The sequence below is a fragment of the Ochotona curzoniae genome, unplaced genomic scaffold, assembly GCF_017591425.1.
Source record: "Ochotona curzoniae isolate NIBS_2020 unplaced genomic scaffold, NIBS_Ocur_1.0 contig_908, whole genome shotgun sequence".
In the NCBI taxonomy this organism is placed as follows: domain Eukaryota; kingdom Metazoa; phylum Chordata; class Mammalia; order Lagomorpha; family Ochotonidae; genus Ochotona; species Ochotona curzoniae.
The window spans coordinates 34,614,842-34,642,535 of NW_024466607.1; positions in this window are offsets into that span (position 1 = coordinate 34,614,842).

Below are 27,694 nucleotides of genomic sequence, written 5' to 3' on the forward strand. Positions count from 1 at the left end.
CGCTTCTCACCATCTGTGGGGCTTGTTGCACTGGCTGCTCCTGCTGGCTCATGCCTTGACCTGGCTAACCCTTCTGGTCACCCTCGTGCCGCTGTGCAGTGTCAGTCACCCCACCCTTGGAGTGACTTCTGTTGTCCTCTGGAAAGCCAGGTGCGTAGCATTCCAGCTGCCAGCTCCTGTTTTGGCCTGGGGTTAGCCTTCAGCAGGGGAAGCCTTGAGTGGAACAAGGGAGTATCTAGGGGCCAGGTTCCAGGTTCTTTGTGGGTAGTACCAGTGTGTCTCCAGGTGTCGTATCATTGGTTGCCAATAAGGCTTGTGCGCCTTCCCTGGCTAATTGATCTTAGACTGTATCAGGCTAAATTAATGAAGGGCAGCCTCTAATCTAAGGGGAGTTATTTGAGCTACATTCTTAGATCCCATCCATTTCGTTGCCTCTGGCCTTTACTTGGGTACCTGTTATGTGCAAGCACCCTTTTCAGAAGCACCAAAAAACAAAACAAAACAAAACAAAAACTAAGAGTGAGAAAAAGTTGTTTTTCTATGCACAGTCTCATAGGGGAGATTAAATTGTGGACTAATTAGATATGTTTTTTTTTAAAGATTTATTTATTTTTATTACAAAGTCAGAGAGGAGGAGAGACAGAGAGGAAGATCTTCCGTCCGATGATTCACTCCCCAAGTGAGTGTAACGCTGGTGCTATGCCGATCTGAAGCCAGGAACCAGGAACTTCTTCCAGGTATCTCACATGGGTGCAGGGTCCCAAGGCTTTGGGCTTTTACTGCTTTCCCAGGCTGCAAGCAGGGAGCTGGATGGGAAGTTGAGCTGCCAGGATTAGAACCAGCGCCCATATGGGATCCCGGCACATTCAAGGCAAGGACTTTAGCAGCTAGGCCACACCGCCGGGCCCTAGATATGGGTTTAATTCATGAGGTTTGAGCACAGCTATAAAGATGAGTGTGTTGGGAGTGACAGGTGAAGGAAGACCCAGGAGCGGACAGACTGGGCTCCTTCCAGGAATGGAAGAGTGGCCACGGAGGCTGGAGTGTTGAAGGCGTGGGGAACGGGAAGGAATTGTAACAGGGAGCAGTCCTGGTTAAATCCTGTGGCATCATGCCGGAGAGCTTGGTTTTGATTGAAGTTTCACTGGAACATATTGAAGGGTTTCAAGCAGAGAAATGACATCATCTGGGCGGTGTTTTAAAATAACTTGTCTTCATGCAGTGGAGAGCATTTTGGACAGAGCTGGGTAGGGGAAAGACGAATCCAGAGGCTGATGCATTCCCTCAAGAAAGCTAAGAGAGCTGTAACAGCAAGTGGAGAAATCAGAAGTGTGTTAAAACTATTCTTTCTGCTCACCTGGGAACAAATGACAATGGACCAGTGGCTTGGATGGCTCAACTTCTCCATTGTAAGTTTAAATTTCTACAAAAGAATCTATTTAGAAAAGATTGCTTCTAGAAATGTGTGATGTTGAAAGTCATTGGACAACTGAATACAGATTTGACCTAAGGATGTTCTCTGCAATGTTATTCATAAGAGCACAAAAATTACCCTCTGAATGTCCCAAATATCTAATTTGGGAACTAGCTCAATGCATCATTGCTCACTGTATAATAGAATTCTATGCACCAGCAATCAAAGGTTAAAAAATAGATCTGGCTTATTGATAGAAACATATGGTCACGACACAGAAAGTGAGCAAATACAGTGTGGATGAAGTAGGAAGTAGCACTTTCAGATTACATCCGCATGGGAAAAATTGCTATCATTGGCATGCATCTCGAATACTAACAATGGTGGGCATGAGGTGCTAGAAATCTTGGGTAATCTTGGATTTTTTTTTTATAATCATCTGTGTTATCTGTGTATTTTACCTAACGCCATACACATACTATTCTCTCTAATTGGAAGCAGTTACAGACATAAGATATAGGCTAGCGACATTTTCTGTGAGATCCCTAAACACTTTGCTTTGGCTCTTAGTTCTTACTAATGTCTCCATTTTCTTCCTTTGGGAACATCTTTCCTACTCTCTCTCTGTTCTCTGAGTTCACAATCTCTCATACACACTGGGACACTTCTGAAACTTAAAAGGACCAGTTGTCTGGTCAAACCCAAATTAATATATCTGGCCAAACTTTCTTTTGAATTCCAGTCGTTCTCATCCTTGCAAAGCTACCCTTTGTTATCTGTTGCTGTCTGGATGGTTATTGATGTCTTCGATTGCTATTGATGACCTCATCTGCTTTTAATTTCTCACTCAACCAAGTTCGGTGCTGGCCGATCCTACCACTCTCTTCAATGCTAAGGCCATGTTTCATACCTAGTAAATGCTTAGGAAACGTGTCTTTATTTAGTAGTAAAGTTATTACATCATTCCGGGCAAATAAAAGAAAGTCTGTTGACTTGACTTGGGTTCGGAAAGAGTGTCGATGCAAACGCTTTGGGGAAGGTGTGGCTAGCAGAACCTTGTCAAATCAAATCAGATTTCCAGCACTTCAGGGGAGTCATACACACTGACTCAGTTGGGGAAATTGGGAACAAATGCTCCAGGAAGCTCCCATGTTGGGGGGTGGGTTGTAGGCGACCTTACGGGCTGTACCCACATGATAGTTTCTCATATACAAGAGTTGGACGTGAAAATCAGATGTGATTAAAAATACACATCTCACAGATGTCTGGATGCTGTTCAAGTTCCCCCAAGTGTGATAGGAAATGCAGTTGCTTTCCACATTGTAGGGCAGCAAAAGGAAAAAAAAAAAAAAGAGCCACGGAGGCCCTGGGTCTCCTTAGTAAATAGAGGATGTTCAAGTGATATTAGACATTCATGGTGTTATCTCAGCTGCTTGGTACCTTTTTCATGGCCCTGGTCACCACACACACACACTGTAAATGCGATGATTGCAGGGACATGTGATCTGGTCCCAGGGGAGAAGATGTTATTATTTTTAGCATATGCTATGAAGCCTAGGTAAGCTCAGTGTTCATATAAACATAATTTGTGGAGTCGAAAAACCAGTAAATCCTCGATGCTGCCTCCCTCAAACCGGAATAGAACAGAACTATTTCAACATTTCCTACATTCTCATTTTTTTTAGAGGAGAATTTTAATCTTATTTATTTTACTTTTTTTTTATATAAGCACTCTCTAACCATATGCAGCCGTCTGGCTTTGTTTATAATAAGCTGTTTACTTATCATCAGTTGAACACGTGATGTGAACATCTGTCTCTTTCTTGCCCAGCGTACTGGCTCTCAGGCTTCATTTTTGCTTGAACTTGAAGTCAACATCTTTTCCTGTGGGGCTCCAAGGAGTTGCAGAGACCCCAGAGGTATTTCTTTGCCATGGCCTTGAGAGGGAATGTTTAATGTAGAAATTCACAGCCCGCCCACCCACGCCCCACACACTCAAAAAAAGAAAAGAGGAGGAAAAAAAAAAAACTTGTCTGTGTTACAGAGGCAGAGAACAAAATGGGAAAGAAAGACACTTTGTTTTGCCAGACAAAGCCAGGCTATCAATTTTCATAAATCTGCATTCCCAAGGCAACTGCTCAGGTCTGGCTAGAGGTCTTTTTCTTTGAACTTGCAGAAAAGAAAGCGTTTTCTCGCTTGTTTCAGAAAGCTGAGGAAGATACTTAGTAAGAGTGGACGTAGCATGGAAATGATAAAAGACAGATACTTTCATGAATTTCAGTAATTCGATTTTATAAGGACTGGGAGTATAGTGGAAGTGGAGCAAGGAGATTCTAAGCACAGTTTATGCAATATGCTTTCTGAAGGTCCAGCCAAGAGCCCTCTTTGCAATCATAATGTATGCATGCGTGTTTGCATGCATTGGTGCATATTACATATGTGTGTGTTTGCATACATCGATGCATATTATATGTGTGTGTGTTTACACACATATGCAAACACACACACACACACAAGGCAATTTTCGAAAGTTCCTGGAAAAAGTGAGATGAACAGTTTAGTTTATTTGGATGGATACGTTTTTGAAATCCATGCATGCAATTTCAAAAAACTCATGGGAAATGCATACTGTGATAAAAAAAAACCCATGTGTGGATTTTAAAACCTTTTTGCACTTAAGTAAATTCATGTTTTAATTCCATTTTCCACAAACTTTTTGAAATGTCGTCTTTTTGGTGCATCAGCTTGCTAATTATAACAGGAGCATTTACATATGAAAATTACAAGGAGAGTCTGGTATATTTCAAAAAGGACTGACAACCTGCGCTTAAAAAAATATTTGGGAGGTTGGGGGGGGGTGGCCTGTGTTGCGGCAGAGTGGTTGAAGCCGCCATTTGCCAGGTTGGCATTCCATATCAGAGCACAAAATCCAGTCCTCAGCTGTTGCGCTTCTGATCCAGATTCCTTGCTCATCTGCTTGCAAACACAGAAGATGGCCTGCAAGTCCCTGGGTCCCTGCAGCCAGACAGGAGACGGCGATGGAGTTTCGGGTTGATGGCTTCCGTCTGACTCAGCCCTGACTGTTAGGATCATTTGGAGGCTGAACCAGCCAATGGAAGATCTCTCTTTTACAAACACATAAATAAATAAATCTTTTTTTTTTCACACCCTAAAGCCAAATATGGGCAATATTTATTGATTTCCAAGTCTTAAGCCTTTCCTCTTTATCATTTCCTTTTCTCCCCTTCAGCTTTTAATCAATGAGCAACTAATATTCTTTCCTTTTTTATTGGAAATTCAGATATATAGAGAGGGAGATCTTCTGTCCGATGATTCACTCCCCAAGTGAGCGCAATGGCTGGAGCTGAGCCAATCCCAAGCCAGGAGTCCAGAACATCTTCCTGGTCTCCCACATGGGTGCAGGGTCCCAAGATTTTGGGCCATCCTTGACTGCTTTCCCAGGCCACAAGCAGGGAGCTGGATGGGACGCAGGGCTGCCAGGATTAGAACTGGTGTCCATATGGGATCCTGGTGTGTGCGAAGTGAGGACTTTAGCCGCTAGGCCACAGCGCTGGGCCCAACTAATATTCTTGTACAAGCAAACACAAACATGTCAACACCAAGCATGCTTAGCACCATATCTGTCAGCCTTAATCTGTTCCCTAGCAAAGTTTATAGCTGGGTCTTAAAGGAAGACAGAGCTCAGGTTATGAAGACTGCCTAACACGCATACAGTATGTTGAATATCTTAATCCCATAGATGACTAAACATAAATCAATTGAAATAACGCATTGACAATCAACCAGGACTTGCATTTTTGTTTTAATTTGGTGGCTGTGTCCTGTATGTTAATAGTATTGAGGTGGGGACATATGCATGATGTAGACCAGGGATGGTCACCTGGCGGACGATGGGAGTGACTGCATCTCCTGATTGCATTTGGCTTTGCTGAGCTCTCTCACGGTTTTTCTTCGTGAGCTCCGGATGGTTTTTATTATGGCAAGTGTAGGCTACCCTTTAGTGGAGCTGCTCCATGTGGTGCACGTGTCGGAAGCATCAACATCCGAGGAAGCAGGTTAGCAACACCGGCACTCAGAGCCCTCCTGAGGTCAGCCGGCTGCTTCTGCACTGAACAATGCAGGTGACTCACAACTCGCAGGTGTCTGGCCATTCAAGAAGTACCTGTTCAGTGTAAGGCATAGAGGACAATGCCCCCCCCCCCTTTTTTTTAATAAACAATAGAATTCTATGCACCTACTTTCCAACTCTATTTTTAGCTTTGCTGTATTTTACCAAAATCGGCAATTTGGATACCTCTTGCGTTTGGTTTTTGTTTGTTTATTTGATTTTGTTTTTGTTTGCAACACAGAAGGAGAGGAAGAAGAAGAAGGAGGAAGAGAGAAAAGGGGTGTTGGTTCACTCCTCAAATGACTGCAAACATCAGGTCTGGCCCACAGAAACCAGGAGGTAGGAACTCAATTCAGACCCCGCACCTGCGCTGAGGGAAACCAAGTACTTGCTCTGGAACCTGTTGCTTCTCAGCGCGTGCATTTGCAGGAAACTAATGCAGAATGAAGACTGAAACCACACTGCTTTGACGTGGGATGCAGGTGTCCCAGGGAGTGCATCAAATACCTTTTCTTTTCAAATGCATAAAACAAACAGGTATAACCCATTGTTTTTCACAAATTAAAGAAAGTATTCTCTGTCTAAGATATAGTAGCCAATTACAGATAGTATAAATGATTAACTTAAGATACTTCTTGTTCTTTCATATTTTCTCTCTCATTTCAGGGACTGTGATTTTATTGTAAAGAACCTGTTAGTTGACGGGCTGGAAAGGTGGTGTGTCAAGCCAATCTTCGGCTCTGTGGCACCGGCATCCTCTCTGGGCACTGGTTCATGTCCTGACGCTTCCACTTCTGATCCAGCTGTTTATGGCCTGGGAAAGTAGTATAGGATGGTTCAAGTCTTCTGGTCCCTGAATCCACATGAGGGACCCAGCTACTTCTGGGTTCCTAGTTTTGGATCAACTCAGTTCTGGTTTATACAGCTATTTGGGGAGTAAACCAGAAAATCTTCTCTTTCCATCTCTTGAATGTGTAAAATCTGCCATTCAAATAAAAATGAATAGATCTTTAAAAATAAAACTTATTGGTTGAAATAATTAGTCAAATAGGAGGCCCAGCCTGTGAGGGCAAAAGTGCACTCTCTCAAAACTTGCAAACCAGGAACCAGGACTCTTACTCATTGAAGTGCTGACATAACCCTGCTTTTGTGATCCAAGTATTTCTTTTATACAACTTCGTTCTTATGGGGAACTCTGGGTTAAAAAGTATTTAATTTGAAAGGCGCAGATACACACACACACACACACACATGCATATTATACACAGGTGTGCTCAAGAAAGAGAGACAGAGAGAGAGACAGAGAAAGAGAGAGAGAGATCTCCAATCTACTTGTTCATATGCACAGTGGCTGTAACAGCCAGGACTTTGCCAGGCCAAAGCCAAGAGTTGGAACCTCAATGCATTGTCCCACATGGGTAGCAGGGACCCTCAAGCACCTGAGTTATCGCTGGCTGCCTCCCAGGGTATGTTGGGACTGAGAGCAGAGCTAGTGCTAAAACTCAGGCACTTGAATATGCAAGGAAGCATCGTAACCACTCGCTGAGTACCTGCTCCTGATGAGAAATTACATTGACAGGTAGCTGAGCTAACTTCAGGTTGTACATTGTGCGTTCTTATTCAACTCTAGTGTGTTGGGTAAAGCCTGGGTTTGGGAGAAAAACAAAACAAAACAAAACACATAGGTTTTTTTTTTTCACGTGCTAACTATGTTTGGGGGCAGACTTTTCTTTTTTCTCTGCCTCAGTTTTCTTATGTGTTAAGTGGGAATAATGAGAGGTCCTATCTCACAGCCTTTGGCATCATCCTCGCTGTGACAGCTTGAAGGAGTAGATGGTTTTGTTGTTTTGTTTTGCTTTGTTTTGCTCCATTGAGACACAATTCATATACCATAGAGCTCATGTTTTTTTAAAGCCAATTTCATTTTGAGAGAGAGAATCTTATTACATGTACTTGTTCAATCCCCAAACAGCTACAATGAGCTGAAGCTATATACCTGGATCTCCATCAGGGTCTCCCAGGTGAGTGCGGGAGACCCGCCCAAGTACTTTCTCTGCTGCCTTTTCCGAGGCACTAGCTATGAGCTGAGTTGTAAGTGGAGCAGAGGAGATGTGAACCAGAGCTCGCAACCTTTTGTGCTACAATACAGACCCCAGAATTTACCCTATTAAAGGATGTAGGAGATAGTTTTTGGTTGGGCCATGGTTTGGGTTTTTGTGCTTATTCTGGGATTGTATTCCTGTTTGAAGAGCCAGAGTCTCTATAAAATCCCTGCAAATTCAAGAGCTCCTTGAATCTCATTCAGTTTCACACGGTTCCTGACATCATTCAGGCATGTGTAGTTCTCGCTGAACTCTGAAGCTACTTCTCATACCCCTGTGGACTTATTGAATATTGATGACCAAGCTTGTCAGAGCTCCACGGCTTTGGATGTCATTGGTATGCTCTGAAAACCGGAATCAGCGAACGAGACCTGCCCAACAGGGGCTGGGGAGGGTGGCAAATTGCAACACAGGGAGCATGGCTTCACACCCCATAATTGAATTTTGTGATTTCACATGAACCAAGTTTTCAGGGTAGGGGGTAGGAAGGATACATCATGCAAAACACCTCGCTTTAGCAGTGGCAAGAAAGAGCAGGGGAACTGCCTAGGTGGCTGCTTGCCTACACATGGAACTTCTTGTCTTGCTTGTCGGCAAGGAGGTCATCCCACCTCACTCCCTCATTTGTCCCTCCAGGGACACCACCTGCGGCTTGTGCGTCTCAGTCTTGAGCACAGTCCCAGAGGTATTATGAGCCGCTTATGCTGATCACATACAAGCTGATTCAGGGCACATATTTGGAATCTTGTGATCATGTTTCCTCCAGTAACTTCAAAGATTGAAAAAAGGAATGTACTTGAGAAGCCCCATCTCCTTAATTCAATTAGCAGCCATTTAAAAATGATTCTATTAAGGTGGGGTACATTGCTATCAGACATTTATTCCCAAACACTGGAACAGAGGAAGTAAACATAAATTCCTGAGAAACTTCAGAATTGTATTCGTTCAAACCTCTTTATTTGCACTACCGACCTTGAGGCTGAATATCAAAACGACACAAACAAATATTTGACCCTGTGCTTCCCCGTGTGGAAGGTAGTGCAGTGTCCCCATCTCGGACAATGTGAGTACCGGGAGAGTGATTGTAGCGGAATTGGAAACCATGATTCCGTATGGATATGGATAAATTGCCTCTTTAGGAAAAGGGGACATTTCTGCGTATGAGAATACCATCCTAATACAGTTAGAAAATCATCATTTGACAATAATACTAACAATTAATTGAAGTCAGGTGCTGTCTTACATAGAGTTTCTAATATGCTGATGGAGAAGGGCTTTACAAGGAAGTAAAGAACTAAAGAATACTCTCTTTAAGCATGTGCAATTTTTTAAAAGATTTATTTATTTTTATTGGAATGTAAGATATACAGAGAGGAGGAGAGACAGAGAGGAAGATCTTCCGTCCATCGATTAGCTCCACAAGTGGCCGCAATGCTCAGAGCTGAGCTGATCCTAAGCCAGAAGACCGGAGTCTCCTCTGGGTCTCCCATGTGGGTGCAGGGTCCCAAGGCTTTGGGCCATCCTCGACTGCTTTCCCAGGCCACAAGCAAGGAACTGGATGGGAAGCAAGGCTTCTGGGATTAGAACTGGTGTCCATCTGGGATCCCGGTGCATTCAAGGTGAAGACTTTAGCCGCTAGGCTACTGTGTTGGGCCCAAACATGTGCAATTTAAAAAACTTGTTTACAATTAACATGTTCATGATGCAAAATAAATTTTTTTCTTATTTTTATACCTTCCAATTTGATATTCCTTTTACTTTGAGCAAGGGCTATATTTTCAATAAACATACTTGTCAGTTTAAAAAAGAAAAAGTATTTCAAGTATAAATTTACTTCAAATGTTAGGAACTTCAGAAATCTCAATTTATAACCAATTAGCATGCAAATTATATGTTGTAACTTGTCAACACTTTGAGGGTTTAATTTATTATTCAGTGCACATATTTCAAAGTAGTTTGGTTACACTGTAGTTTCCAGGATTGCCCTTTTCTTCTATTTCTGACTGTAGTAAATCATTTTTTGTGGTTGGATTAGAGCAGGTCCATCTACGTGCCACACAACCATTTATTTAGTCAAGACCCTGGGAAGTGGGTAGGAGGCATAGCTGTGGGAGAGGACAGGTGGACATGGTGACATTAAAGACAGATCCATGATCACGAGAAAGACTCTCCAGGGCGACATAATGGGAGGTGCAGTTGTTATTCATAAAATGCAGGAGTGCTGAGGAAAATGACACTGAGTTCAGTACAAAGGACTCAGCATTGAACTGGGAGCCAGGCGGGACACTGGACATGGCTCCTTTCCTGTGTCTGAGAATGCTGGGCACACCAGTTTTCTGCAACATCTGTTCCCTTGGCATTACATGTTGCTCAGTCCCTGTCTCCCTCACCCTTTGCCACCTAAGTGGCCTTAGTGGCTAAATCCCCACCTTGCATGGGTCAGGATCCCATCGGGGGTGCCAGTTCATATCCCAGCTGCTCCACTTCCCTTCCAGCTTCCTGCTTGTGGTCTGGGAAGGCAAGGCAGCAGAGGCCCAGGGCCTTGGGACCCTATACCCACAACGGAGACCTGGAGGCGACCCCGGGCTCCTGGCTTCAGATCAGCTCGGCTCTCTCTGTTGTAGCCGCTTAGGGACTGAAATAGTGGGCAGAGATTTTTCTGTCTCTCCTTCTCTCTGTATATCTGCCTTTCCTACAAAAAAAAAAAAATAAATCTTAAAAAAAAGATAAAAAAAAATAAGAGCTATGTAACCAGAATACTGGCTCAGCGTAACCGAGTCCTAAGGTAGCTTCCCATCATGTGCAATGTATCATGGATCCTGCTAAACTGGCACTTTTCTCTCAATGAATTAAGAGGCTGGAGGAAGCGTTGAGTGTCAAGGACTCCAGGGGCCTCTCCAAGCAACACTACATAAGTGATGGAGGCTACTAATGACCACGACTTGGTGCACATCACAACCACAGCATGCTAACTGGCGTGAACAAGTTACATTCACCTTTGGACAGAGGTGAGGGGACAATCAAACCGTGGGGCCTTATAAAGCCTGGGGAGTCATTTGACCAGGACCTGTCAGCACTTGAAATTCAGTAAATCTATGCCACTTAATTTTTAAGCTGACAATTTTGTACGCCCCCAGAAGGACGTTCTAAGTGTCCAAATGACTCTTGGCAGAAAAAAAAAATGTTCCCCATCCCGCCATTAGTGGAAGGTCAAACATTGTTTTGAAAATGACTACGTATTAAGCACATACTGTGTGCTTGCAGCCACCTTGGCCTGTTTATAGATACTATTCCACATAATCCACACTTTATAATTGTCCCAATTTCACAAGCATGGGTACTTGCCCTAGGCCATGGTGCCTTCCATGGAGCTGAGAGTAGAATTCACATCGGTTTGATGGCAAAACCTCCTGTTGGCAAGAATGCAAGACACTGGGCTTTTTATAAAAATGTGTACTTAAGGACATCTACTTTTTGGTAACTTAAAAGTAGATACAATAAAATTCAGAGGGACCCGTTAGGGTACAAGAGGAGATTTCTCTTTTCCATAATTTATTTCAGCTTATAATAATAGAAAACTTTAAATGCTATCCTTGATATTTGTACTTGAACTATAAGAACCATAAAGCTGACCACTTTTCATTTGACCTTCATTTTGTTTTCTACTAAGTTATAAACAGTTTTTAAATAAAGACATGATGAAGGTTAATAATATTGAACTGAAAGAAAATTATTATGTCTTTATGTGAAGTATGAGAATTTTATGTTCATAGAAACTTATCTGCAAGAACTAAATGTAAATTCTTCCTTTATATTTTTAAATAGCAGTTTCTAAAGGACAAATAATTTTTAAAAATCTTTGAACTTACAACATGAAGAAAGGCTAAAATACTAGTATGTAGTTTCTGATAGTTTTTTTTTTTAAATCACAGTTTTGTCTAAGTGTATGCCAATTTCTACCAGATGTGTTATAATATAGCAGTTTTAGATGCGGAACACGAGGACTCTGGAATGACATAATACTAATATATTTCACAATAGCAGTCCTTGAACTTGCTTTTACTCTACTTCTGTTCTAGTAGTTATCACGCCGAGGGCTGAAACACACGTGACAGTTTTTATCCCAGCCATTTGGGAACACAGATGTTTAACTGCTAATAGGGGTCATTTTAGAAAATGACTGAGCCAGAACAACTGAAAACCATTTTTGCAAATATATAATATTAGTGCATCTGGCCTAAGGATATCATCTAATGCTCTCCAGCTAGATGCTAAAGTGAGGGCAGAGAAGACTCCATTCTATGGGGGTGGGGTAGCAGGACATTTCACAGATTTTGGGAACTTTTTGTGGACTTGAAGTCAGCCGTAAGTTCCCTTGTAGCCACCGCACCTTTGTGAGATGCAGGACAGACTCCTTAGCAGGTTTCCAATAAAATGTGGGGTGGGAGGCTGGGCAGGGTGAACATGCTATAGGATGGGGATGCTGGGGGAGTTGGAGGGAATCATTCATGCTGTGCTTTTTACAACCAGGACCTGGCGTGCCATTAACAAATGCTAGCCCTCATTATTGTTAACAAAAATGAAAGGAATTCTGGCTTCAGTTATACATGGGAGTTCTGGACGAAAATTGGGGTTCATTGGAATTGATGGAATTTACTTTCGAAGTTGTCCGCCTCCCTGCTTGATGTGATGGCTGCCTGACTACCGAGCGCTGTGGTTTCCCCCTTGGCTCTTGCGAAGTGCTAGAGTCTCAGCAGCCAACAGTTGGGACTTCTTAAGGACATGAGATCCCCGGGGATGGATTTATCTGTGTGTGTGTGCCAGGCCTTTGAAGATGACCTCAAATCCTGCCAAGAGTTGAGTTTTCAGAGTTCTACCAGCCCTAAGAAGTTCAAAACCAGTATCCAGAGTCTGGTGGCACGATAGGAAACTTGATCAGTAGAGCAATATGCGGTGCATAATGTTCCCCAAAGATCAGCAGAATCTTAAATCAGACCCACACTTCTGTCGAGATGTTTCTGCCTTCGAGGCTGGCGATGCTTTACTGCAGGGATTGACAGCCTATCCTAAGAGAATGATTCATTACACAAGAACTTCTTCGTCTTTAGAGCATCATCATTCGGTTTTCATTGTTTCTGGGCAGCCATGTCGATGAAATTGTGTCTCTTCCGCAGCTGGCTTGAGACTATTTTTAACTGAGGAAACATGGCCTTGACTGAAAAGAGGTTACATTCCGCCAGATGCGAGGACAGACAAAGCATGGGACTGCACCAAGATCCATGTAGAAGAAAGGACTACAAGAGTGTATCACTTAGTAGCTGAGGTCAGGTCAAGGCCGCCGGACAAGGGGGGAAGAGAGGAGAGTGAGAAGGAGGCCACGGACTCCTTGGAAAAGAACCCTAACATCAGAGAAAGTCTCGTGGAAACTTTTTAGCGATCAACACCACGGGTTCTGAGATGAGAACGTGACTTCGCCATCGTGGGAAGTTCCGCAGGACTCAGCATTGCTCACCACGGCTCCTGGTCTAAGTGGATGCTTTTTGGAGAACGCACGCAGACATAGGGTGCCTTAGACTGGATGTCACAGACAGTGCCGCTGTGGGAGGAAACCAGCATATGGCATGCACAAGTGACATGTGCTAATTTGGGGAAAAAGAGGAAATATGGGTGTAAGAAAGGAAGCAAGGACACCGTCCAGGTTCCTATTAGCCCTAGATAGCTTTTGCTGATGTGCTGATGTCTTGTTCTGGATTTTTGTGTACATCTGTGCCATTCTAGTCTACTTTTCTCAAAATAAAAAGGGATCCATGCAGGGGACACTGCTTTTAAATGATTTCCATTTGCTCAGCACTGTACAAGGGCCCTCTGTCTGCCTGTAGAGTGTTATTCATAGGTGCCAGCATTGTGGTGCAGTGGACTAACTATTCTACAGAACCAGTTCGAATTCCTACTGCTCCACTTCCCATCTAGTTTCTTGCTAATGCCGTTAGGAAGCAACCAGTCAAGGGTCAAGGACTTGACGTCCTGCCACCTACATGGGACGCTTGGATGGAGTGCCTAGCCTTTGAATTTGGCCTAATCCGGCATTGTCTGTTGTACCTATTTAAGGGGCAAATCAGCAGGTAGAAGATCTCTTTCTGCCTTTCAAAGAAATAAACCTGAATAATTTCCAATTTAGGATCAGCTGCTTGTGACATGGCATCCCATATGACTGCTTTTTTGAGTTCTGGATGCTTCACTTCTGGTTCAGTTCCCTGCTAATGTGTCCGAGAATGCAATGGAAGATGGCTTAAGAGCTTGGTCAGCTGACATACATCCACATGGGCAATGAAGATTGAACACCTAGCCTTGCCTAAAGATCTCTCGATCTACCTTTCAAGTGAATAAATAGGGGCTAGTATTGTGGTACATAGGCTAAGCCTTTGCATGCAGCACTGGCATCCCATATGAGAACCAGTTTATATTCCTGGCTCCTCAACTTCTGATCCATCTCCCTGCTTAAGGCTTGGAAAGGTGATGGGAGATGGTTCAAGTCCTTGGGCCCCTGTGCTCACATGGGAGACCCAGAAGAACTTCCTAGCTCTTGGCTTTGGACTGGTCTAGTTCAGCTGTTGTGGCCATTTGGGGCGTTCACCAATGAAGATCTCTTTGTCGCTCCTTCTCTTTGTAGGTCTATCTTTCAAATAAATAAAAACAACTAAAAAGTACACAAACATCCCAAATGAATAAATACACATTTTTTAAAAAGAGTAAGTAGAAAAATCAAAGTGCATTTTGAGAATTTTCAAAATTAACTTTTTTAGACTTGCGATTTCAGGATTTTTATCTCTCGAGATTTTAAGCTTTGGGGATTTTCTGATTTGAGATTATGGGATTTGAGGTTGTGTCTTTCAGGAGTGTGGTACAAACACGCCAAGGACATGCATCGTTTCCTGCAATGCTACAACAGGGGATTTGGTTAATTTGGCGAAGTTCTGGAATACCTCACTAAAGGGGGATGCAAAGCAAATAATTCCAAGCAGAGAGAAGGGAAGGCGATCTCAGGGGAGCAAACAATGGGTGCAGAAGCTTGAGGCCAGGTGAGGAAAAGCTGTAGCAAAGGACTGAATAAAGCTTGGTGTCCTGAGGTGTGATTCAGCCAGGCAGCTACAAGGAAGTCCTGCGTAGAAAAGATTATAGAGTTTTGAGGCCTTATTTTTTTTTTAAGATTTATTTGATTTTATTGGAAAGTCAGATTTATAGAGTGAAGGATAAACAGAGAGAAAGATCTTCCATCCGCTGGTTCACTCCCCAAGTAGCCGCAACAGTTGGTGCTGAGTCAGTCTGAATGAAGCCAGGAGCCAGGAGCTTCCTCCAGGTCTCCCACAGGGGTGCAGGTTCCCAAGGCTTTGGGAGCATTTTACACTGCTTTCCTAGGCCACACACAGGGAGCTGTGAGGGAAGTGGAGCAGCTGGATATGAACTGGCATCCATATGGGATCCTAGGCATGCAAGATGAGGACTTTAGCCACTAGACTACTGTACCAGGCCCAAGGCCTTATTTCAAGTGAAATTACTTTGAAGAAATGTAACCATTTAATTATGTTCATCTTAAATACTCCATTGAATTTGGAACTATTCCAATGTATAACCAAGTATTAGATTGCAGATATGCTTTTTAGAAGTCTGGGTGAAGCTGATTAGATCCTTAACTCATACAAGAAATATCATTTTATGCTGTTGAGTCCATCTGGAAGGCGGGACCCAAGGCCTCCCTGGGTTGGATGGAAAGGAGGCACCCCCAGTACTAGGTGAGTAGTTCAGCAGTGGAACCAGATGGCCTGAGTCACACTGGGGAGAGAGGTTCCATCAGAGAACTATTTATTCCATCACTAATCCTGGACCCTGTCTCTGCCAGCTAAACATAGCATCCTCGGAGCACAGTGATATGAGCAAATGGCAAGAATGCCATCAGTCATTTGATAAAACATTGATATTCTTGGACAAAATGCAGAATGAGAACATCTTTCCATGAAAACATCTATTACTTTTTGATGTGCCTATTTGTTGAAAACACAGGGGAGGCATCTAAGAAAAATATCCTTTATGAATCAAGTGTAATATTAGGCAACCCCTTTGCTTCATTTTCAAGCTTTTTCTGGTCTATTTGGTGAGAAGATGGTGCCCATTATGGCAGGTGCGTGGCTCACAGATCTTCTATGTTTTCTGTGAAATAGTTAAAAGTAACCTTCTCTTGCCCTTCCTGGGCAGGTATATGGCTCAAGTGTACGGCTTCACTTGCCCCACTGGAGCCCCATTGTGCCAAGCTCAATCAACTCTGTCTTATGCATGTTTGAATGTAAGTCATAGCTCTTAGGCAGCTGTCCTCGTCTTCATTATGCTGGCTTTTCACAGGCAAAGCAAAAAGGCAAGGCACGTAAAACCCCTCCTCTCGGATTCCATCTGATATGGAACCTAGTGTTAGCTTTCATCCTGTAGACAACGGGATCACCTTGTACAATCTGATGCCTTATTTCCACGAGGAAGCTCAATCGATTTGACTTGCCTTAGTTATGATTAAGCAGTGAGTTTATTTCACATCTCATTTCTTGTGCTGTTCAGCTACATGATGCTATGTCCCTTGGTTATTTGAGGGGAACTTATTCTAAGCCCATAAACACAAATACTCAAGTCCTTCATATGAAATTAGGAAATCATTTGCTTGTCACCTATGTACATTCTTAAATAGTCTCTAGGTCATCCTGAGATCACTTACCATATCAAGTGCAATGTAAAGGCTATAATTTCTAGACTGCATTGTTTGGTTAATAATGGCAATATCTCTATGTGTCCAGGAGAGATGATTTTTTTTTTTTGTAATATTGTTGATCTGCATTGACTGACTCTTTGAAAATGCGGAACCTGTGTTATTACCTTTTCTTCGCAGAATTTTTTTGTTTTTCTCTTTCTCTTTCTTCTTGGTCTGGAAGAATTCCCAGATTCATAGCTCTTTTATTTTTGTGTGTTGTTCTGTTTGTTTCTACATTCTCAGAAAGACCAAGCCGGTAACAGTATAAAGTGAGCAAGCTTGGTCTTCGAAATTTTTGTGCGGCTTGAATTGCTAAGGGACTTGGGGGAAGACAAGCAGCAGAGTTTGCTAGCAAGACTCTCCCACAAGCCACTGAGCCCAGGCAAGAGGATCAGCAGCAGTGTAGGCCATCGCTGTGCTCAACTGTCACGGTTCTCTTTTGTTTTTGAATTGTCCTTCTCAAGCCTACAGTTAGCATGCCAAATACTAGTCCTACTTAGGCCAACTGCTAAATAGAGCCTGGCACCAAATTTATAATGATTGTTCCGGCAAACAAAGCTAGCTGGTTCTTTGCAATTGGTATATGTGGATATGATCTCAAAAAAATTCCAGACATACACAATTCCATGGAAACTTACTCTGCCCTTGGGTTTCTTTCTAGCTCTCAGAAGCACTCGAGCTCTTCTCTGAGCTCTTTGTACTCATATTGTTCTTGTCTTCACAGCACTGTCTTTTCCACTTAGACGAAACCTGATCCTTTTCTCTCAAATCCATTTTCAAGATAAACAAAATGAGATTTGTCTCTCACAATATGCCAAGTTTTCCTGGGAATAAAAACAAAGAGAGAATGAAAGGAAAATAAACACAGCAAAGATGTTCAAGCCTTAAGGAGGAGGAGGAACAATGGAGACCATGGGTTCAAAATGTGGTGGGCTGCTGGTGACCAGGGCTGGCACCTGGGGATAGCTCAGAAGTTCCACCGAAGAAGTGGGGCTCCTTCTTCACCTTATCCTATGACAACTCAATCTTCCTTCTTTCTCCGTGAGCTGAGGTTGTGCTGCGAAGCAAACCAGCTGAGATCTCTGTGGGTTACTGCTTGCCATTGGATCGTGGTTTGGCAGATCCAGCCTTGTGTCTTTTGGTCAGCTATGGTGGCCCCGTGTCAAGGTCAGTCCTGCTCTTGGGTGTCTCATGCTGGACTAGTCTGCAGAAGCAGCAATTCCTGGACTACACTCACCTCAGGGAGGGAGCCAGAGCCTCCTGGAGGGACAGCAGGAACTTGGGACTCCTCTTAAGGTCCTTGCCTAGAATAGACACCCTGTCACCTCACTGGCCTGCTTGCCTTCATCCACCAAATCTGGCCACCTGGCCGTACGCAAGATCCAAAGTGGGAGAGGGGCAAGAGTGGGGAGAAGACATTCCTTCCTTGCAGGGGAGTAAGAAGAGAACAAGCATAGAATTTGTCACGACTTAAATTTCAGGTAAAAATGATAATTGTGGGCTTTAAAAATGATTTTTTTTTAAAAGACCGTTTTACTTGAAAGGCTGGAAGTGAGAGAAAGAGAGAAACAGATGGAGGGAGGAGAGAGAATCTTCTATTTGCTGATTCACTTTCCAAACGCTCACAATGGCCAGAGCTGAGCTGATCTGAAGCCAGGAGCCAGGCGCTTCTTCTCCCACTTGGATGCAGGATCCCGATGCCTTGAGCCATCCTCTGCTGCTCTCTGAGGCTGCTAATATTAGTCAAATGGCTGCAGTGGCTGAGATGGGGCCAGGCTAAATAAAGAGCCAGAACTCCATCCTGGTTTCCTACACTGGTGTGGCTGGAGCACCAATACTTGGGCCATCTTTGCCTTCCCAGGCACGTTATTAGGGAGCTGGACCAGCAAGTGGAACAACTGGGACTGAGGCTTTGCTGATATAAGATGCCAGCCTCATAGGCAGCAGCTGAACCTACTGCCTTATGCTATAGAATTATAGCAGATCATGGTTTCTCAATTTGCCAAGTTAAGGCTTTGGATCACAAAGAGAAATCAATCCTGCTAAAGATCAAATCAGAGAGTAATAATTATTAACTGCCCTTTTTACCCATTCATTATAACTTCCTGATTGACAAAAGTTGCATTTACCCGAGGTGTCTATAGAATATTTTGACGCTGTGGAATGACTGGTTACCATGCCCATTATCTTGCATAGTTAGGATTTTTCTGTCTTACATAGAAAGGACATTTAAAACCTTTCTTTTTCAAAGATTGTTATTTTAGTTGATGTTTACATAGTTAATCAGGGTGGGAAGGATTAAGGGTTAGGGCGAAGTGGGTATGATTATTGTTTCCAAATGTTCTATTTCTTCTTCCTGCATCTGAAGGGAGGGGGGGGATGTAAGGGGAGAAGCCACACCCAGCCTCCCTTCCGCCCCAGTACCCGGAAATGGGGAACGGCGTAGGTGGTTTTGATACTTCTGAAGTGCTAGTCTTGCTGGTCAAAGATGAGGGAAAGCTTTCAGTGTCCGTTGGCTGACATAGTCCACCTTAGAGTCTCCATTCTCCTGGATTTTTGCTGTTCTTGTCCGGCTGGGGTTGTTGTCCACTTTGTTCTGTTCTCCTTTACTATGTTACCAGATGTCTTCTACAGGCCCCAGTGGGCTGCCTAGTATATTATTAAATATTAGAATGTCAAAGAAGAAATTGTCCTATAACTGCTTCGATGTCTGTAGTCCAGCCTACTTGAGAAGTAGCCACACACAAAGAAATGAGAGAAATGAGGCTGGTTGCATATACCAGTCCTTTACCTTGCCCTGGGGTCTTTGAAACTGGACTAAATCAGAGGTTAACAAGCTGTGACCAAATCTGGCTCACTCCCTGCTTTCATACTACTTGTGAGCTAAGGATGGCTTTATGGTTTTGAATGGTTGGGGGTGGCGGGGTGGGGAAAGCAGTGTATGACACGTGGGAATTGTGTGAACTTTCCAAAAAGGCTTTGTTGCGGCACCTCAACGGACTTGCTGTCTCTGACTTTTGTCGTGCTCCAAAACTAAGTAAGTTGTAACAGACGTCAGGAGGCCCACGAAGCTGAAGATTTCCCATATCTCCATCACAGAAACGTTGACCAAGCCCTGGACTAGGCAAGCCACTCAGACCTAAAATGCCAGAATTCTTGAGGGTCTGTAGGCGATGTGGAACCCAGGGTTTTGCACTCCAAGACACAGAGGTGAGCACAGCCCGTGAGGCACCCCTGGGCCTCTTTCAGTCTTCACCAGGCTGCGAAGGTACGAAGGCAGGGCACTCCAATGAAGAGATCCTGGACACGTCCCCCCGCACACTGTGGACCTGCTGCTTTCTGCAATGACACTTCTGTCGCCTGGGTGGATTTTCCCACTCTCCTCCCAAGGCATGCCTTCCAACTCAACAGAATTCATATCCAGGCATTCAATAGTTTATTGAGCTTATGCTCATGTTGTCTCAAGGTACTTGTCATACTCAGTTCAGGGTAATGCTGAAAATAGCTCTCCAGGCCCCTTCAGAGGGACCTTGATTGACATTCCACAGGGGTCTATGCCGGGTGATTTATTTTCTGCCTATTGGTTTTCACACGCTTGAAAAGGAAAAAAAAATCCTTTATGACTTAGATTTTGATTTCATTTTGGTATTATAAAAATAAATGTCATCCCACAAGGGGAGATAGCTCTTGTTATATACACGTGTGTGGAGGACTGTAAAACTTAATGAAATTCACAACCAAGCCTTAGAAGAAAATGGCCTCTGGACAGAAACAATCTAATCGGCTGGAATCGCACACAGGTGGCCGAGGGCACAGGGCCATGGTGTCTAGCCTCACAACACATGCGGGACCTGAGTTTTACAGCCCAACTCTGCATGCCCTGTCCTGCTTTATGGCTTGCCTGTTGCTGTCCACGCCTGCCCTGACCATATAGCTCTGTGGAAATCACATCTGCAAATCACATTCATTAGGAGAAGCTAGCAAATATTTCACTGCCCCAAAAAGAACCCATTCCTTCCCAAAGCAGCATCCAAGATGAGATCAGACTCAAACTGTGGGGTGTCTGGCGAAGTTCGTAGCTTGGAAAAGAATACAAAGGAAGGACTGCTTTGCTCCCTTTCTTTGGCTTGAAATCTCCTTTAGGAAATTCAGTGGGCAAGTGGAAAGAATTGCCTAGTTTTCTCTCTGTGCTGTACTGAGTTGAACAGTTACTGAGAAAATCAGCACAGCTTTGGCAAATGAAATGTCAGTGTGTGGGCAACTCGAGGCAAGCAAGGCAGAGCTGGCATTCCAAGGGTTCCTTGCCAGGGGTGATCAAGAGTTCGATTGCAAATTATGTTAGGCAGGTAAGCTCCTAGGCCATGACAGGGGTGGAGGGTGGGCATTCACTGTCCTTGACAGGGCACTAATGGATGATGTGGAGCAAGGCAGGTGAGAAGCAGGTGCACATTCTAAGTAGTCAGATACAGACATCGTAAGGGCTCTGATGGATGCGAACAAAGGGAAACATCCAGGTGGGTTCTCCAGCTATAGCAAGCTATAGGTGCCACAAGAAAAACAAGCCCCGTTAGAAAATTAATGCATACGTTTTATGTCACTATTCTCTGAGAATAAAACACTAAATTTTTAGAGTTCATTTTTCTTAACGCTTTTCATGTTAGGGTAATGTTAATGCAAATAGAATAGATTCGATGATATTCATAAATATAATTCTAATAGTATGTTGAGTTGTTAAAGAATATTTATTTTTACCTGAAAGACAAATTTTACAGAGAGAGGAAGAGAAACAAAGATCTTCCATCCGCTGGTTCACTCCCCAAGTTTCCACAATAACCAGAGTTGAGCAGATCCAAAGCCCCGAGCCAAGAGCTCCCTCAGGGTCACCTACGTGGGTGCAGGGTCCCAAGGACTGGATTGCAAGTGAAGCACCCAGTGGACAGGAACCAGCATGCATATGGGATGTTGGTTCTAGTAGGAATAGAATTAGCTTGCGTGCCACTGCACTGGTCCTGAGGGGTTTTGTTTTGGTGTATTGTTTGTTTATCTTGTTGGAATCACAACAATGGTGATGTTACCCGCAGGCACTCAACAATGTGGTTATGGCCACACCCTGGACCCAGAGCACTGGAGCCTTGGTTTGCTTTGTGTGACCTTGGGTAACTTGGGTCCCTCCTCTGTCTCTTTGATCACACTCCTTGGTGCTGGGTTGACATGTTCATCCACGTGAGAACACAGCATCTAGCACACGGTAAGTGGCTAATTCATGCCGGTCACCACTAATGCGTTTATTTGTCCTATGTGTCTATCTGTATGCCCAAGCAGGGCTCCATCATCATACATTTATCTAAGAACTAGCATCCACCTGAGTGGCGTGGATTACGTCTCGTCTGATTACTGTCCATCTGTCACCTGTTAGTTTTTCTTCCCATCTTTGATGGTAGATCCTATCTCTGCAGATGACAAAATCAATCTGAAAATGACAACTCGTTCAGTAAGGACCCAGCAGTTATCACTTGGAGAGCTACTGCTGTCAGCTGCTAACAAGCCTGGGCTGCGGTTGGATTTCTCCTGCCCATGTTCTTGGACATTTCAATGCCTTGAAGTTTTGTCTTCTTCCAGAAAAAAAAAAAATGCATAGTGGTAGAAGCTGCCTCACCAGCATAACAAAATCATGAATGCCTAGGGATCATTAGTCCAGTGCTTGACAGCTAGAAAATTTAATAATAGTAATTGAACATCCTGGTGCCTTTCAGGTCCTGCACTTTCCCCATCACACATGGGGGTGAGCGGAGTGACAGCGGTTCCCCTGATTGTGCTGATCACTGTGTGTCCCTGCTGCTGGTCAAAAGGTTTACGCACACACACACACACACACACGTTAGGTGTGCAAGAAATATGACTGATGTGGAACGACTAATAAAATCCTCCCCTCCCTCTTTTTTACTGCTTAAGTCATTTATTCTTGTGTTTTCTTTCAAGATACAAAAGGAAGGTGGCAGAACTGAATGCTTTGAAATAATTGCTACCTTAATTTCCAGGGAATTCGGCCCAAGGAAGCTGGTTTGAATTTTTACTTACTTTGCGTTGCAGAACTCACACCTTGTGGACATATTAAGCATGGCTCCTGTGTGTAAAAGAGAGTCAGGAGAACAGTAAGGAGGCACGGTCAACCTGGTCCTCTGCCTACTGTTGTGATACTGTAGCATTACTTTGCTGCTTTTGTTAGTCTTTCCCTATACAACAAAACTATACCAGCACCTTAGTCAAAATAACCTATTTAAGTGAGAATCCTCATTCTTATTTTCTAAGTGGGACAAAAAGGATGTTCAGAGAAGCTGATCACTTGTCTAAGAGCACACGCAGGAACAGGTCGGAGTGAAGGCTATCATTGTAATCCGCTGGGCCCAGAGCCACACCCAGGCTAGAGTTCCAATTTTACCCATTGCACTAACATTTATCAGCTACTTACCACTAAGGAAGGCCAGGTTAAGAGAGTATCAGGTCCACAAGAAGTTTCTAAGTTAGAAAAATAAATAACTAAGTTTTTGGCTTGATTGGACTACGCCCCCAGTCCTCATCTTGTGGAACTTACCTGTAGCGGAGGGAACATATGGCGGAAACCAATTATGTTAAACAGGATAGATATGGAAGGGGGCCGTAGATGCCAGGGGGAACAGACCGTGGCAGAGGCTTGGCCATGCAGGGCCATGGGCTGGTGGATGGGCAGTGGGCAGTGCTTATTGAGAGGTGGCCTTCAACAGAGGATCAGCATGAGCCAGGACCCCTAGGTCTCCAGGCACAGCAAGCAGAGAGCAAGGGAGAGAGTGGGAGGAACTGAAAACAGACAGGGTGAAGAGCTAGGGCACTGTGGGGCATCCTCAACACACAGATGAATCCCCTGGCAATCACTGAGAAAAAGTGGACCTGCAGCCCAGGGAAGGGCTTTTTGGGGAGAATCAACCCCTGAGCAACACTGCTCACTGATCAAATGCATGTTTTCTCTGTAGCTCATTCAACTCCATTCTATTGAATGCACTTACACCGCCCATGGTAACTGCTTACTGTCTGCAAGTCACAGCTGGGAACCCAAGAGGAGCTGGTGGTATGGAATGACATTCCAGGCAACTTGAAGAACTGGAAAAAGAACTTTGGGAAGGGCCAGAGAGTTAAGGTCATATGCTGTGTGGGCTCTAAGGTCTGCATTAGTGTTCCTGGTCTCAAAGGGTTGTGAGCAGCCATAGCTAATATGACAATATGGGATGTGGCTGGCAGCCAGCGCATCTTTGTTCATAAGAGCAGGCAGCCATGGGGGTTAGGCCCATGAGAGATTTGCTGCTTTGTGAGCCACAGGCGTGTGTCATTGTTAATACCCACATGCTGCTGTACACTGACGGGCCTACTCAAGGGTGTGTGATGCTCCTGTTACCTAGTCCAAATACAAACACAAATATATGTATGTGTGCGTTATTCTAAATTATGTATTTTATATAGTAGTGTACATCATACTTACATATTTATGTATTATAATTTGTAGTTATATATAAGTAGCATCTTACATATAGTAATATAGAAATAGCATTAACCCCGTATACAGATGAATAAGCAGAGATTCTGATCAGAGAAGGCAAACACATTACCTAGATCACACTGTGATGAGATTGCAGAATTGAGAAGTGGATCACGGACTAGGATTCTGCATGCCAAGCGCGTTCTCTCTCTCTCAACATAGAGTATCTGAACAAAGAACCAACACACCATAGTTTTAGGCATTTGCCCACAGCATGAAAAATAACCAGGAGTAACCTGAGTTATCAGGTGCTGCACGTTCTTACAATTACAATGTGTTTCAGCTCTGGCGTTTTGCCTTTCCTGGTGTGCAGCATGTGTGTGAACTTCGTCCAGAGATTTCCCAAGGTCCCTTCACTAGGTACTCCGCGCCTTTGTGAATAGGAAAGGTGGCCTTTAGGCTGTGGGAAAGTCAATGTCTTCTTCTTGATTCCCTGCAAAGGGCCAGCAGATGCAAGAACAGAGTGGGCCAAGGAAAAGCCAAGTTCTTTTTGAGTCCCGTAAAGACTGTCCTACAGGAATGATGCTGCCACTTTGTCAGGCTCACTGTTCCGCTGTGCCCATGCCTGTCAGTGCCCAGGTCCCAGCAGGCTTCTTTCTGTTTGTCCACAGAAGTGCCATGCTTAGCCCTGACACAGAACCGTTGGACGTCTTTCCTCCCTTTGCAGTAATTTGTCCCTGCTTGGAGTTTCTTGTCTTTCAAGTCTTAGTCCAGGTCTTATGAGGACCCCAAGTCCCGAAGCCCCCATCCCAATCCCAGGCCTTTCCCTATAGCATGAACCCTATGGTTTCATTATGTGCATCATTCTGTTTTATGCGTTTATTTGCTTGCTTAGCTTCTATTTTCCCCAAGGAGACTGGATGTGAACTCTGCAGGAGCAAATACCCTGTGTAGCACCTTGGTCACCAATGCCCACTGTGTCCAGGCAATATCCTGTATAGCACCTTGGTCACTACTACTTATTGTATCCAGGCAATGTCCCTGTGCACCTTGGTCACCGCTGCCCATTGTCCAGACAATGCCCCGTATATGTAGAGCATCTTGGTCACCACTGCCCATTGTATCCAGGGAATGCCCTGTACAGCATCTTGGTCACCACTGCCCATTGTATCCAGGCAATGCCATGTAAAGCAGGTTATTTGAATTGTGTGTCAGTTACCCATAGGCCAACTGTTGCCCAAAATTCAAATGGAAGATTCCAGAAATAAATAATTCATAAGTTTTAACAGTGTACCGTTCTTAATGCAGATCCCTGAGCTATCTCATTTTCCAGTTTATTTGCCTGTGGTATATGCTACTCTTCCAATGGTGATTTAGCCTTCTTGGTAATTAAAACAATTATCAGTAGGGGGGTAGTATTCACTAACTCTTGTTTGATCTAATATTTGTCCCAAACACTAAACTGCTGATGCTGGAAATTCATATAGGTCAAAGAGAAGCCATATGGGGCTTCCTTTATGTGACAAAGTACAGGTGCTTAACCTAATAAGGACGGGAAAAAAGTGGATACTGAGATTCCTAAGATCTATAGTTCCATAATCTATTTTAAGAGATGGAAAATCATAGTCTCATAGCTCTTATCACACAGTATGTAATTATTTGCCATTCGATTTTAGTGTTCATCTCTTGGTGTGCCTAATGGATGAGCTAAACTTTATCATGTGTGCACAGGAAGACGCTGGCACAGGCAGGGATCCCAGGATGCCTTGGTTTTAGGTATCTGCTGGAAGTCTTGGAGCCTTGCAACCCTTCTGAAGGGAATGGTTGTTTCTGCCAGGCCTTGCTCCAAACCTTTAATCCAATCTTCTCTCATCATCCTCTCAACAACCCTAAGCCCCTGGAAATGCTTATTCTTTCCACCCTACAGAATATAATAAGGAATTTCAAGAAAGATGAAGCCCACAGGTGCACAGCTACACAGCGGTAGCGTCTGTGGTTATACCTGTGGCTTAGATGTGGTCTGTCCTCCAAGAAGGATTCACATATGGAAAGTTTGGTCCCTAGAGGTGGTGTTGGGTCGTGGCGTGGAGGGAAGCTTAATGGGAAACCAACCTCTGCGGCTGCTCAGATGTGGATGCTGAGCCCCCAGAACCATGAGCCCCAGAAACCTTTCTTCCTTTAGAAAGATGCCTGCTGGGTATTTTGTTGTAGTGATGAAAAATGGACTAATACAGTCATCCAGACCCATCTGAGTTTAAAGGCGCTGTTGGTGAGACATGGTATAGTTGGAAGAATGAAGTGCACATTTATTACCCTGCAAGATAATGAAAAATCGTCTAGCAGAGGGGCAAAGAGCCAGGACAAGAAAGATAACCAAGCTGACGCAGCACCCCCTTCCTCAGGGGGCTGCCAAAAGGTCAAGGAATTACCATCTGTGTCCAATTCGGAGCAATGCTGAAGCAGGGGCAGCAAGCCACGCCGTCTGCCCCTTTCCACCGAGTCCGTGAGAGTGTGCAAGGGCAAGCTTGCTCTGGCCTTGCTGGCGGAAATGGCTCTTTGATTATTTGTCTTTGCAATATTTTTGTAAGGTGGGTTCTTATAAAGCGACAGCTTGCAAGGGAGATGGGGGTCGTGCTGGGAAGCCTTCATCTTCTCTGAGGCCACGTCATGCCTGGATTGTGCCCTGGGTGTGACCGTTGTCACCTCTGCCCCTTCTTGGGCTGTGCGATGAAGTGACACTTCATCCAGGCCTCTCCAATTCAGCCACTTCCATTTGGGCTTTTGGCATGTTTGCTTTGAGACACTGGCTTTGATGTTGGGTCTTGCCCCGCTGGCTCTGGCAGTGGGGTGTGTGAGCTTCGGGGAGGAGGCTTTGCGTTTGAACTGGCTGTGACTGATTAACCCCTTGTGCAGCTTATCTGCTAGAAAATAGATGGCTTAGCCGTGCAGCCTCCAGATGGCCAGAGACCTCCCTCCCTGTGATGCTGGCTCGTTGCTGACTCCAGGGCTCGCACTGCCCTTTAGCAGATGGAGTTTGACATGTGGACTGGGAACACTCAAACCTTGGCCAGCCAGGGGGGCCCTGAGGGCCGCTGGTGACTTTGGGAGTGTAGGGTTCATTTTTCTGAGCAAAATTTTGATCTCAGAGTAGTCCTGGTCCCCACAAGGAGGGGAAAAAAAAAACCTAAACAAAAAAAAAGACAAAAATAAACTCTAGAAGACAAGGAATGTTCACAACTTATTTTGGTCTTGGCTTTTTATTCTGTATTGTGTGAACTCCATAACCAATTCCCAAGCTTTTAATTCAATGAGGTAGAAAAAAAAATGGATGGAAGGAAAAAAGAGGGAAGGATAGGAGAAGAGGGAAAGAGGAAGGAAAAAAGAGTATTCAAAATTAGCTTCAAAGAAATGACCTCCCAAAGTTTATGAAACACATTCTTATTGCTCCAACATTCTAGAGAAATATTTTAAGCTCTGAGTCAACTTTTAATACATTAAGGCAATAATCCCTTGCTCTTCTTTCTCATTATCATATCATTGCAGACAAACTTCTGGGGTAAAGCAAACATATCAAAATAAAATAAAAATTTAAAAAATTCGCTGTCTTTCTTAGTCTAACAAACAAACGGGCGTTCTCAAACACATTTTTGATCAGAATTCTTTTTTTTTTTTTTCATTTTTTTTTTCTTATCAAACATGCTGCTGTTTTTTTCCAGGAAGACACAGGAGAAAGTGTATCTGATTTGATTCACTA